At 45.4% G+C, this 11,402-nt stretch overlaps 1 long non-coding RNA gene across 1 annotated transcript; it reads left to right on the plus strand.

The window, feature by feature from the left end:
- Nucleotides 1–1,015: 1,015 nt before the first annotated feature.
- Nucleotides 1,016–11,159, plus strand: LOC138444068 (uncharacterized). The gene is made up of 3 exons (XR_011258395.1): nt 1,016–1,334; nt 5,640–5,697; nt 10,282–11,159. It is a non-coding gene; the product is annotated as an uncharacterized lncRNA (long non-coding RNA).
- Nucleotides 11,160–11,402: the final 243 nt, after the last annotated feature.

The following is an 11,402-nucleotide window of genomic DNA, read 5'->3' on the forward strand; positions in this document are numbered from 1 at the left end:
GGTTGGGAAGATCCCTGGAGGAGGGCATGGCACCCCACTCCAGTACTCTTGCCTGGAGAATCCCCATGGACAGAGGAGCCTGGCGGGCTACAGTCCATGGGGTCGCAAAGAGTCAGACATGACTGAGCAGCTAAGCATAGCACAGAACAGCTCAAAGTCCATGAAGATGTATTTTTATTTCCACTTGATAGATGAAGAAACAGAGGCTTGGAGACATGAAATCGCATATTCAAAGCCTCATGGAATGCATATTAGCAGAGATAGGAATTTCTACCCAGATCTGGATGTTCTCAAAACCGTGTTTTTTTCCACTGTACCTGTTCTGCTGCCAATTATTGAATCGAGCAAGAGCAATCAAATATCCTCAAGGCCGAGTGGCTTTCACTTGGTTTAAGCGGCTAGAACAGCCCTGCTTCTGAGAGGCATCTCCTCAGTAGGTCTGAGCATCTCTGGAAATCTCCCGGCTGCCTCTCAAGCGTATTAAATGGCCAACACAGAGGCCTTCATCTTCCGTACCCTAAACCTGCCCCCAACCCTGCCTTCCCCCATCTTACTGGAGGCAGGGTGGGGACCATTGATTAAGACAGAAACCTGGAGATGAGCAGAGACTTTTTCATTCCTGTGTCTAACCCATTGTTAGGTCTGGTGTGGGCCCCCCTCCCCATCCCCACCTTACTCCCCATGTTAGTTTAAACCTCTTCATCTCTTGCCCAGGTGGCTGCAGCAGCCTCCTCAGTGGTACCCTGCCTCCATTCTCCTCCAGTTCCCCCTTCTCTGTGTCAACTGCTCAAACAACCTTGAGCACAGATTCATGTTCAATTGCTCCTTGTTGCCTGGAGGATAAAGTCCAAATGCGTTAGCCTCATAGCCAGGACCTTCACAGACAGATGCCTGTCTACTTCCTCCTTCCCAGCCTCATCTTCTACCAGATCCGCTTGTCACTCCAGCCTCTCCCACGATACGCCCTGATGACTTCCTATCGCCAATGTGAGGCAGGAGACAAGAGCTGAGAGCCCCAGAAGCGAGAGGAGAGAGGGCTGTGACAGGGAGCTGCCTTTTCCTGGCACATGGACCCTACCCACTGGTAAAAATAGGCTGTTCAGAGTTGTAGGGTCCTGCTAGTTCTTTCCTCCCTTTTGGGAGAAAAAGTGACAGAAGGATCAGGCCAGAGCCTGGACGGGTCCCCACCCAACAGGAACACTGTGGGAAGGGGCTCAGAAGTATAAAACAGTCTCTCTCTGGCTTTCGCTTAACTATCTCCCTCAATAAACGACTCTTCTCGAATCCCGGAAGATGGTGGCAAGAGAAACCCAGGCCAGTTGCTTATTCTCCAGGTGAGCTGACAGTTTTTACGCTCTGCCAATTGAGCTGCAGTGTAGCAGGAGCCGTTTGTATTTTTTACCCTGAAATAACTCATTTTTATGGAGCGTTTCCCCAGTATTTAACCTAGCTTTCACAGAAACAGCCGCATTCTCTTTTTTTGCATTCATATTTTATTGGTTCATGTCATATTCAACTAAAGAACATAATTACAAGAAGGAGTTCAATACGAGTAAAATATAGGGAAGGAAGTCCTATTTCTTTGAGAACTAAGTTGAATGCTTTTGGAAACACTCCATAAAGGTCAGTTGCTAAAATCTCTTTTTGGTCAAATTACGTGTGGGTGAGATACCTATAAAATATCAGGGAAATAAGCATAAAAATTCAGAAAGATTCTGCACCCAGGTTGCTTTTCCTAGTTTCGTTTTGAGGGTGTCTGAAGTGTAAATGTTGGACATATTATGGCTATGGTTTATGGAGAAAAGAGAGGCAGGATTCTATCAACAGGGCTATTCTTCAAGGCCTCAGAGGCTTCCATCTAAATATTGTTCTGATACATGTACATTTTACATGTTTTAAATTAGAATAAGATGTTTCACAGTAGTATGGGTCTGAGTATTTGAGTCCCCCCAACTAAATTTGTATGCTGAAACCCTAGTGCCCAGTGCGATATTATTAGAAGCTTGGGGTCATGAGGGCGGAGTCCTTATGAATAGGATTAGTGTTCTCATAATAGAGACCCCAGAGAGCTCGAAGCCCCTTCTACCACGTGAGGACACAGCCAGAAGCTGCTGCAAGCATCCAGACAGGGAGCCTCTGCAAGAACACGACTGTGCTAACACCCTGATCTTGGACTTCCCAACGTCTGGAACTGTGAGAAATTCCTTTTGTTTATAAGCTATCCTATTTAGGGTGTGTGGTCATATCAACCTGATTGGACTAAGACAGGCCACATATGTTTTATTACCTAAATGATTTTCCTGCTTTAATGGACTTTTGTGATTAACCAGTCGACTCCCAGCCCCAGCTATGTGAATTCAGTTATAGTCGCCATACACAGTGCTGAGGGAGATGACATTTTTCTTTGGGGAGCTTAGGAGTTAGGAGACCAGACAGTAGGTACAGACATGCAGAGATAGAAGAGGAGAAATATAGACACAGGTGCAGAGAGATCCATCTACAGCCACCATTCTTCCACCATCCCCAGTTCAGGAGGACGCTCTGTGAAGTGTTTCCTGCCCCTCCCCAGGCAAGGTCATATACTGTCACCTGCATTCGGCTTCACTTTCCATGTCGTACACTGACTCTTTTGTGTTTCGGACATCCAGAGATAAGTTTGCAGCAGCAGGAGGCCAAGTTTTGAGACCAGACAGACTTGAGTTGGAATTTCAATTCTGTCCCTTGCTGGCTGTGTGACCTGGGGCAATACTCACGAACCCGCTGAACCTGAGCTGTGGTCTTCAAAAGGAGCACATACAAACAGCCTAATACATAAATGACAGGTGTTATAATTCTTATTATGGGACGTCCTCTTGTTTTGTACAATTCTGTTGATGCATCATCATTTTTCTCTGGAACTCCCCAAGTGCACGGCAATGTCCTATTCTACTTTGTATTCTCAGCATCCCTCAATCAGAGTGAGAATCCCCTGAATTTGTAGAATTAAATCATCTTGTACCTCTTTGATGTTAATAATTTTTGAATAGTCATCAGGGGCCTTAGGGTGCTTCCTTGAAAGTTTCAAGGGGGATGAGGGGAAGGAGAGAGCAGAGAGCTGGGAGGAAGACAGAGGGAGAGAAAGAGAGAGGCAGGACCTGGGGAGTCGGGCTGGCTCTTCCGCCCTCTTCATGGCCTCATTAGCTGCCGGTGACCAGGTGGAAGGACATGGCTGAGGAAGATGCCTGAGACGGGGAGGGGCAGGCTGATGGAGACGAAGCTGCTCTGTCAGCCAGAATGTCAGTTTCCGTCAGTCACTCCAGTCCCTCTGGCTGGGAACGAAGCTGGTGCCAGGAGCCCCAGGGGAGGCAATAACAGATGCACTGATGGGGACAGGGGAGGGAGTGATGGCATTCTCTGAGGCCCTGCTGTGACTTTGGCACAGTGCTGGTCCTTTTTACCCCATCCTCATTTCCTGCTCATGTTGACCCCAAAGAGGAAGACAGTAATTATACTGCCGAGTTAAATATGAGAAACTGAAGACTAGAGAGGTTAAGTGTACCAGCCACAGTCACACAGCTGCAAAGAGGGTTTGAAACCAGATGAGCCTGAAGCTGGATACTAGGCTTCTTTTTTTTTTAGCAAGGTGTCTTCCAGTCTTCTCTGGCAGAGCCGACCAAGAGCCAATCAGGAACACAGGATCCTGTGAAATAAACTACCTTAGGACCCTTGTCATGGATTGTCACTGACTTAGGGTCAGGAGCCCAGTACAGAGTGCCAACCCTGCCATTTCCTGGCTTTGTGACCTTGAGCGAACCATTCCACCTCCTTGAGCCTCACTTCCATCACCTGCAAAAAGGGGCAATAATATGCATCCTGACTAACAAGGGGACATGTTGGAAAGATGGAAGATATTAATAACAGTTACGGAGTGCCCTATGTCGGGTACTGTGACAAGCCCCTAAGAGTTTTATTGCATGTAAACTTCACACAAACCTGGGATAGAGGTTACTGTTAGTGCCATCTGAAGAATGTGGAAAATAAGGCTTTGAAATGTTATATAAACTTCTCCCCACTACACATTTAGAGTTGGAGGCAGGCTGCCTCATAGACCACCTGATGCAGAGCCTGGATGCTCACCTTCCCTAAAATGTGGGTAAAAGAGCTTTTTAGAATGTAAAAGAAGCACAGAAATCTATTGCCTAATGAGGCTGCCGTGGAGCAGGTCTTTTGCTTAGGGCTTTATCTGCATCATTTCCCATACTCCCCAACTGCCCTGGGAACCAGGGTCCAGCACACCATGCCTCAGAGAGGCTGATTCATCTGCCCAAGGTCACACAGCCAAAAGTGGGGTAAACATCAGCGGTGCCTGATCCCCAGATCTCTAGGGTTGATGCTCCCATTGTTGACAATGATGGCGGTTGACTTGGTCCTGGGGTGGCAAATCCAGAAGGTGGCCCCAGAGTGAAGCCGTCGCCTCCTGAGCGCCTGGATGAGGTCGTGTCCTCAGTGGCCCTCTTGCGCTTCCGCCTGGAGACAGCCCTGTGGATGCTGCTGTCTTGTTTTCCTTTTAATGTTTTCACTCTTGTTTCAGCTCAGCTTTTCTGTCCTGAGGCGCTTTAATCACCATGGGCCCTGTTGCAAACGTGCCATGCATAAACAATGATGGAAATAAAGAATGCCTGCTGCTTCCACTACCAAGTTGAGCCTGGGGGGCAGGTGCAGTGGGGGATGCCGGATGCTGGGGAGTGGCAGGGATCTCCCAGGGTTTGAGCCCCACCCTGCCTCTGTCCTGCGGTGTGACCTCTGCCAGCCTTCGGAAGCTCTTTCAGCTTCACTTTCCTCATTTGCCAAATGGGGAGGAGAGCGCGCCCACAATCCTCACAGAGATGGCCAAATCAAACCGTTCTCAGGAACGTTTGGGGAAATGAGAGCGGGTGAACAAGGCAGGCTGAGGGTGTGCGGGTGGTGACTGCTAACTACCCGTGCAGTTTAGGTGGATGACCTTCCATCTGCTGCTCGCCGTGGCCCAGCCAGGAGGCACCAGGAGCCCAGGTTTAACAGCGCTCAGAGGGGAAGGCTCCAGCATGACACCCCAGATCTGGAATCATGTGTCTCCTAGGCTGGTGCTTTTTACCTCCAGGATGCAACCCCGTGGGGAGTGGGTGTCCCAGGCTGCTCTTGCCCGGGGAGGAGGTTTTTCCTTTGAGCAGAAACCCAAAGAACTGCAAAGCTCCTGCCTGCTCAAGACATACACAAGGGCTTGTCAGCTGGAGTGGAAGGGACCTGGAGCCTCTCTGCGCCCCACACGTGCAAGCCAGATGTCCTTAGAGACACTCAGGATGGACGGGGTAGAGAGCGATTTCAGAGGGAAGCGTGCTGAAGCTAGGCCCACTGTTTAAAGAGCAAGGACCACCCAGGGCCTGGAGGTAGGGGACAGGCATGGTACAGAAGAGGCCCCAGGAGACCATCCCTAGGACAGTGGTGGACCTCGGGGTCCTGGAGGAGTCATCCAGCCATGTCCCTTTGCTCTCAGGATTGCAGGCTCTGGAGGCTGGTGGGATTGAATCCTATAGTCTTATCACCTCTCAACTGTGACCTTGAGCAAGTGACCTAACCCTTCCGAACCTCCCTTTCCTCATGTTGATACTCTTGTCTCATAGGCTATCATGGAGGTTGAGTGAAGATACACAAAAGGCTTGGTGTGATGCTTGGCAAGCTGTGAGTATTCAAGAATTTCTGTTGGTTATTCATGTTTGCAAAAGTAGAGTCTGAATATCCTCCCACCCATACATGAATCCATCTGGTCATTTGTCCTTCCATCCACTGGCAAATCCATCTATCCACCTATTCTTCATTCTTTCATCCATTTATTCAATGAACTTTCACTGAGCCTTACACACGTTCTAGCTATTATCAGTGCCGACCCCTGGAGTCCTTCATGTCAATGTATGGCAAAACCAATACAGTATGTAAAGCAAAATAAAGTAAAAATTAAAAATTAAAAAAAAAAACAAACCCAAGCAGGACGAAGACACAGTGTTTATGAGCTGGGAGCTCATAGTTGAGCTGCAGGGTTGGCTATGTGTGTCAGGTCAGGGCCTTGTCAGGAACAATGTGAGTCCAACTGAGAAGGGCTCAGTGGAGGAAACATTCGGAGGACGGGGACCAGGTTAAAGGGCTAACAAGAGATGGCGTACCACCTGGGAAGCCGTTACCACCCTTGGAGGACAGAGGACAAGAAGAAGAGATGGTTACTGGAGCTCTGCCAGGGCTGTGGCACAATCTGGAATGAAGCAACTCTGGAATCGAGGCTGCCGGGAGAAATATCAACAGCCTCAGATACGCAGATGACACCACCCTTACGGCAGTGAAGGAGAACTATACAAGAGCCTCTTGATGAAAGTAAAAGAGGAGGGTGAAAAATCTGGCTTAAAATTCAACATTCAAAAATCAAAGATCATGGCATCGGGTCCCATCACTTCATGGCAAATAGACGGGGAAACAATGGAAACAGTGACAGACTTTGTTTTCTTGGGCTCCAAAATCACTGCAGGCGGTGACTGAAGCCATGAAATTAAAAGATGCTTGCTCCTTGGAAGAAAAGCTATGATCAACCTAGATAGTATATTCAAAAGCAGAGACATTGCCGACTAAGGTCCGTCTAGTCGAGGCTATGGTTTTTCCAGTAGTCATGTACGGATGTGAGAGTTGGACCATAAAGAAAGCTGAGTGCCAAAGAATTGATGCTTTTGAACTGTGGCATTGGAGAAGACTCTTGAGAGTCCCTTGGACTGCAAGGAGATCCAAGCAGTCTATCATTAAGGAAATCAGTCCTGAATATTCATTGGAAGGACTGATGCTGAAGCTGAAACTCCAATACTTTGGTCACCTGATGTCAAGAGCTGATTCATTGGAAAAGACCCTGATGCTGGGAAAGATTGAAGGCAGAGGAGACGGGGACGACAGGGGACAAGATGGTTGGATGACATCACTGACTCAAAGGACATGAGTTTGGGTAAACTCTGGGAGTTGGTGATGGACAGGGAGGCCTGGTGTGTCGCAGTCTATGTGGTGGCAAAGAGTTGGACACGACTGAGCGACTGAACTGAACTGAGCCAGACCAGAGCTGTGCTTCTAGGAGGAGCATTGCCTAAGGGCGGGGTGGGGTGGGGGGCAGCTGGAAGGAAGCCAGAGACTCAACCCCCACCCCAGTCTCCTCCCCGCTCCATCCTTTGCTGGCGCCTCCCATTTGCTAAGCCAGACAGATTAAGAAGGTGAAGGAGCCCGGCTGAGAGGAAGGTGCAGAGGTGGAGGGCGAGCGGCAGTCAATTTGGGACCTCCACTCTGTTCCGTAAACAGCCGGAACGCTGCGCGCATCTTGCATGGGGAGATGGTTCTGTGGCATCACAGCAGAGGACTCTAGATCTGGTGGGAGTGAGGAGGGCTTCTTGGACGACAGGACCCTGGGGTCTAGGGATGAGTACGTGTTAGATTGCACGCTGCCTGAGCATGGCGATCTGGGCGCAAAGCAGGGCACATGGGGTGCAGCCCGAGAGGCTCCCCTGGGGCAGGGCTGGGGGAGGCAGAGCGGGGGGCAGGTGCTTACTGGTGTCCTAGAGCAGAAGGGGGAGGACTGGGACTGGACCCAGGTCCAAGGGCTTCTCAGGTCTTTTCCTCCCTCTGGCACTGCATCTCCCAGTCAGAGTCATTTTTGAAAAATTAATTTTTAATGACACAAGTAAGCCCTGAATATACTCTCCTTGTCGACAATGAAAGTGCCCATCACTCCTGCTGAGCTGCCTGCCGCATGGCTGGGGTTTGGTCTGTGACGCCCTCTGTCTAGCAGTTCTGCACCAGGGGCAACTGTGCCTTCCAGGGACATTTCAGATCGTCACAGGTGGGCGCGTACTACCTGCATTGAGTGGGTAGAAGCCGGGGAGGCTGCCAAACACTCTGCAATGACAGGACAGCCTTATAAATGAAGACTTCTCCAGCATGTCAGTAGGGCTGAGGTTGAGAAATACTGGCTTAGGCTAGGAATTCTTAACTTGTTTTTTTTACTGTTGCCCCCCACTAAAGAGTCTCTCTCTTTTTTTTTCCTAAATACTTAAAAAAATACTAAACACATCTCCTCTCACCCATGAAGTATTTTTACTGTATCGTTTATCTGCTATGTAGTCATGCATATCTGTGCTTTTTATACAAGGAGGGTAAGACTTCTTAGCCTCCCTCAAATTGATTTTTGACCTTTGGTAATATTGCTGTCGTTGAGAACGTAGGGTGTGGGTATTTACGCAGTAACCACGCTCTATGTGTGTGAATTTTAATATAAATGGCACCATGCTACAGAAAGAGTTCTGTGACATAGCTTTTCAGGTCAGAGAGAGTTTTTTTCTTTTTCCTTTAGGCTCTACACAATATTCCATTTTATGGAGCTAATGTTATAGACAACCATTCCCCTTACGAATATGTATTCCGTTTCCAGTTTTTTTTCCCCTGAATACAAGCAATGTTACAATTATTTTTTAATTAAATGGTCTAGTTTCAGATAATTGTAGATTGACATGCACTTGTAAGAAATGATACACACTGACCCCATATACCTTTCAATCGATTTCTCCGATGGGAACACCTTGCAAAATTATAGTATCAAATTACAGTATCAAAACGAAGATATTAACAATAATAGAGCTGAGATATAGAACAATTACAACAGAGAGTGATATGTATATATATTACATTACATTATATGGTATATATAATGTTATTATATATAAATTACATACTCTTAGAACTTCTCAAATACATATATAATAAATATATACTTCATTTACCCGAGATACTCATCCTTGTTGGACACGTAGTTTGCGACATTTTCTCCTAGTGTGTAGCTTGTCTTTTCATTCTATTAAGAGGATCTTTCACAGAGAAACATTTTTTAAAAAAAATTTTAATGAGATCCATCCAACTTATCAATTTTTCCTTTTATTGATTTGACTTTTCACATCAAATCTAAGAACTCTCTGCCTGGCTCTAGGCCCTGTAGATTTTCTCCTATGTTTTTCTTTTTTTTCCCAGAAAGATTTATAGTTTTACATTGAACACTGAAATCCATTTTTAAGTTAATTTTTATATAAGCAATGAGATTAAGGTTGAGTTTTTTTTCTCCTATGGATGTCCAATTACTTTAGTATTGTTTGTTGAAATCCAATGAAATGCTTTTATACCTGTCAAAAATTGGTTGAGTCTGTTTATGTGGGTGTGTTCCTTGGTTCTCTAGTCTCCTTTTTTTTTTTTAATTGAATATTCATTGGAAGGACGGATGCTGAAGATGAAACTCCAATACTTTGACCACCTGATGTCAAGAACTGACTCATTGGAAAAGACCCTGATGCTGGGAAAGATTGAGGGCAGGAAGAGAAGGGGACAACAGAGGATGAGATGGTTGGATGGAATCACTGACTCGATGGACATGGGTTTGAGTAAACTCCAGGAGATGGTGATGGACAGGGAGGCCTGGCGTGCTGTGGTTCATGGGGTCGCAGAGTTGGACACGACTGAGTGACTGAACTGAACTGAAGTGAATACCTCCATCAATACCATACAATCCTGATTACTATAGTTAAATTGTAAGTCTTCAAATCAGCTAGAATGCTTTTCCCACTCTGTTTATTTATTGAGGCCTCACTGCATGGCGTTCAGGATCCTAGACCCCTGCCCAGGAATGAAACTCTGAGACGGAAGCACAGCATCGCAACCACTGGGGCACCAGGGAAGTCTAGCCTTCTTTTCAAAACTTGCATTAACTATTTCAGCGCCTTCACCTGTCCACATAAACTTTAGAATAATCTAATCTATATCCACAAAAATATTGCTTAGATTTTGATAATAATTTTTTTAACTTAAATATTAATTTGGGAAAAAATTGACCTATGAAGTCTTCCACTTCATGAACAGAGTATGCCTTTCCATTTATTTAGATCTTCGGTTTCTTTCATCAGCATTTTATAATTTTCAGTGCCCAAGTCCCATACATGTTTTATTAGATTTATGCCTACATATTTCTCTTTTTCCAAGTGTTTCTAAATGGCATTGTGATTTTAATTCTGGCATCCATGTGTGCATTGCTAGTATATAAAAATACAATTGATTTTTGTATGTTTATCTCATATCCTGTGACCTTGCCAAACTCATTTACACTCAATATGATATAGGTTTGCTTTGGGGTTTTTTGGTTTGTTTTAAATTCCTGGGAAATATTTGTGCACTTGTGTGTGCTCAGTCGTGTCCGACTCTTTGCAGCCCCATGGGTTGTAGCCTGCCAGGCTCTTCTGTCCCTGGAAGAATACTGGTGTGGAGTGCCGCTTCAAACTCCGAGGGATCTTCCAATCCTGGGATCAAACTCGTGTCTCTTGTGTCTCCTGCATTGGCAAGCCAATTCTTTACCACTATTGTCACTTGGGAAGCCCAGGAAATGTTTACATATAAAATTATAATCATGTCATCTGTAAATACTGACAGCTGTATTTATTACTTTCTGGCCTCATGCCTTCTTTTTATTTCCTTATCTTGCTTTATTGCATTGTCTAAAACTTCCAGCATTGTGTTGAATAAGAAGAGTGATGAGATCAGACATCTTGGCCTTGTTTTTTAATCTTACACTGGGCTTTCAACATTAATGCTAGCTATTGATTTTGTGTAGAAGCTTTCATCAAGTTGAGGGAGTTCCCCCCATTTTTGTTTTTCTGGGAGTTCTTATCATTCATCATGAATGGATATTGAATTTTATCAAATACCGTTTTTGGATCAGTTGGTATACCTTGTGATTTTTTTTTTCTTTAGGCCGTTAATATAGGTTTCATTAACTGTTTTTCAAATATAGACCAATGTGATGTTTAATTCTTTTCATACAATGCAAATTTTATTTGCTAATACTTTGTTAAGCTTTTTGTGTCTATATTTAAAAAATTTTTGTACTGCCTTTATCTGATTTTGGTATAAGAATAATAGTAGATTTATAACATGAGTTAAGAAGTTTTTGCGCCTGTTCTATTTTCTGGAAGAGACTGTGGAGAATTGATGTTAACTTTTTTTAGATGTTTGGTAAAACTCTCTGGTGGTCCAGGTCTGGAGATTCCATTTTTGGAAGTTCTAATATTAAATTATGAATTTAGTATCTTTAATAATTTTGAAAGTGAAAGTCATTCAGTCTTGTCCAACCCTTTGTGACCCCATTCACTATACAGTCCATGGACTTTTCCTGGCCAGAATAATGGAGTGGGTAGCCTTTTCCTTCTCCAGGGCATCTTCTCAACCCAGGAATTGAACTCAGGTCTCCCACATTGCAGGAAGATTCTTTACCAGCTGAGCCACAAGGGAAGCTCAAGAATACTGGGGTGGGTAGCCTGTCCCTTTTCCAGTGG

This window comes from Ovis canadensis, chromosome 7 (genome assembly GCF_042477335.2).
Source record: "Ovis canadensis isolate MfBH-ARS-UI-01 breed Bighorn chromosome 7, ARS-UI_OviCan_v2, whole genome shotgun sequence".
Lineage (NCBI taxonomy): Eukaryota > Metazoa > Chordata > Mammalia > Artiodactyla > Bovidae > Ovis > Ovis canadensis.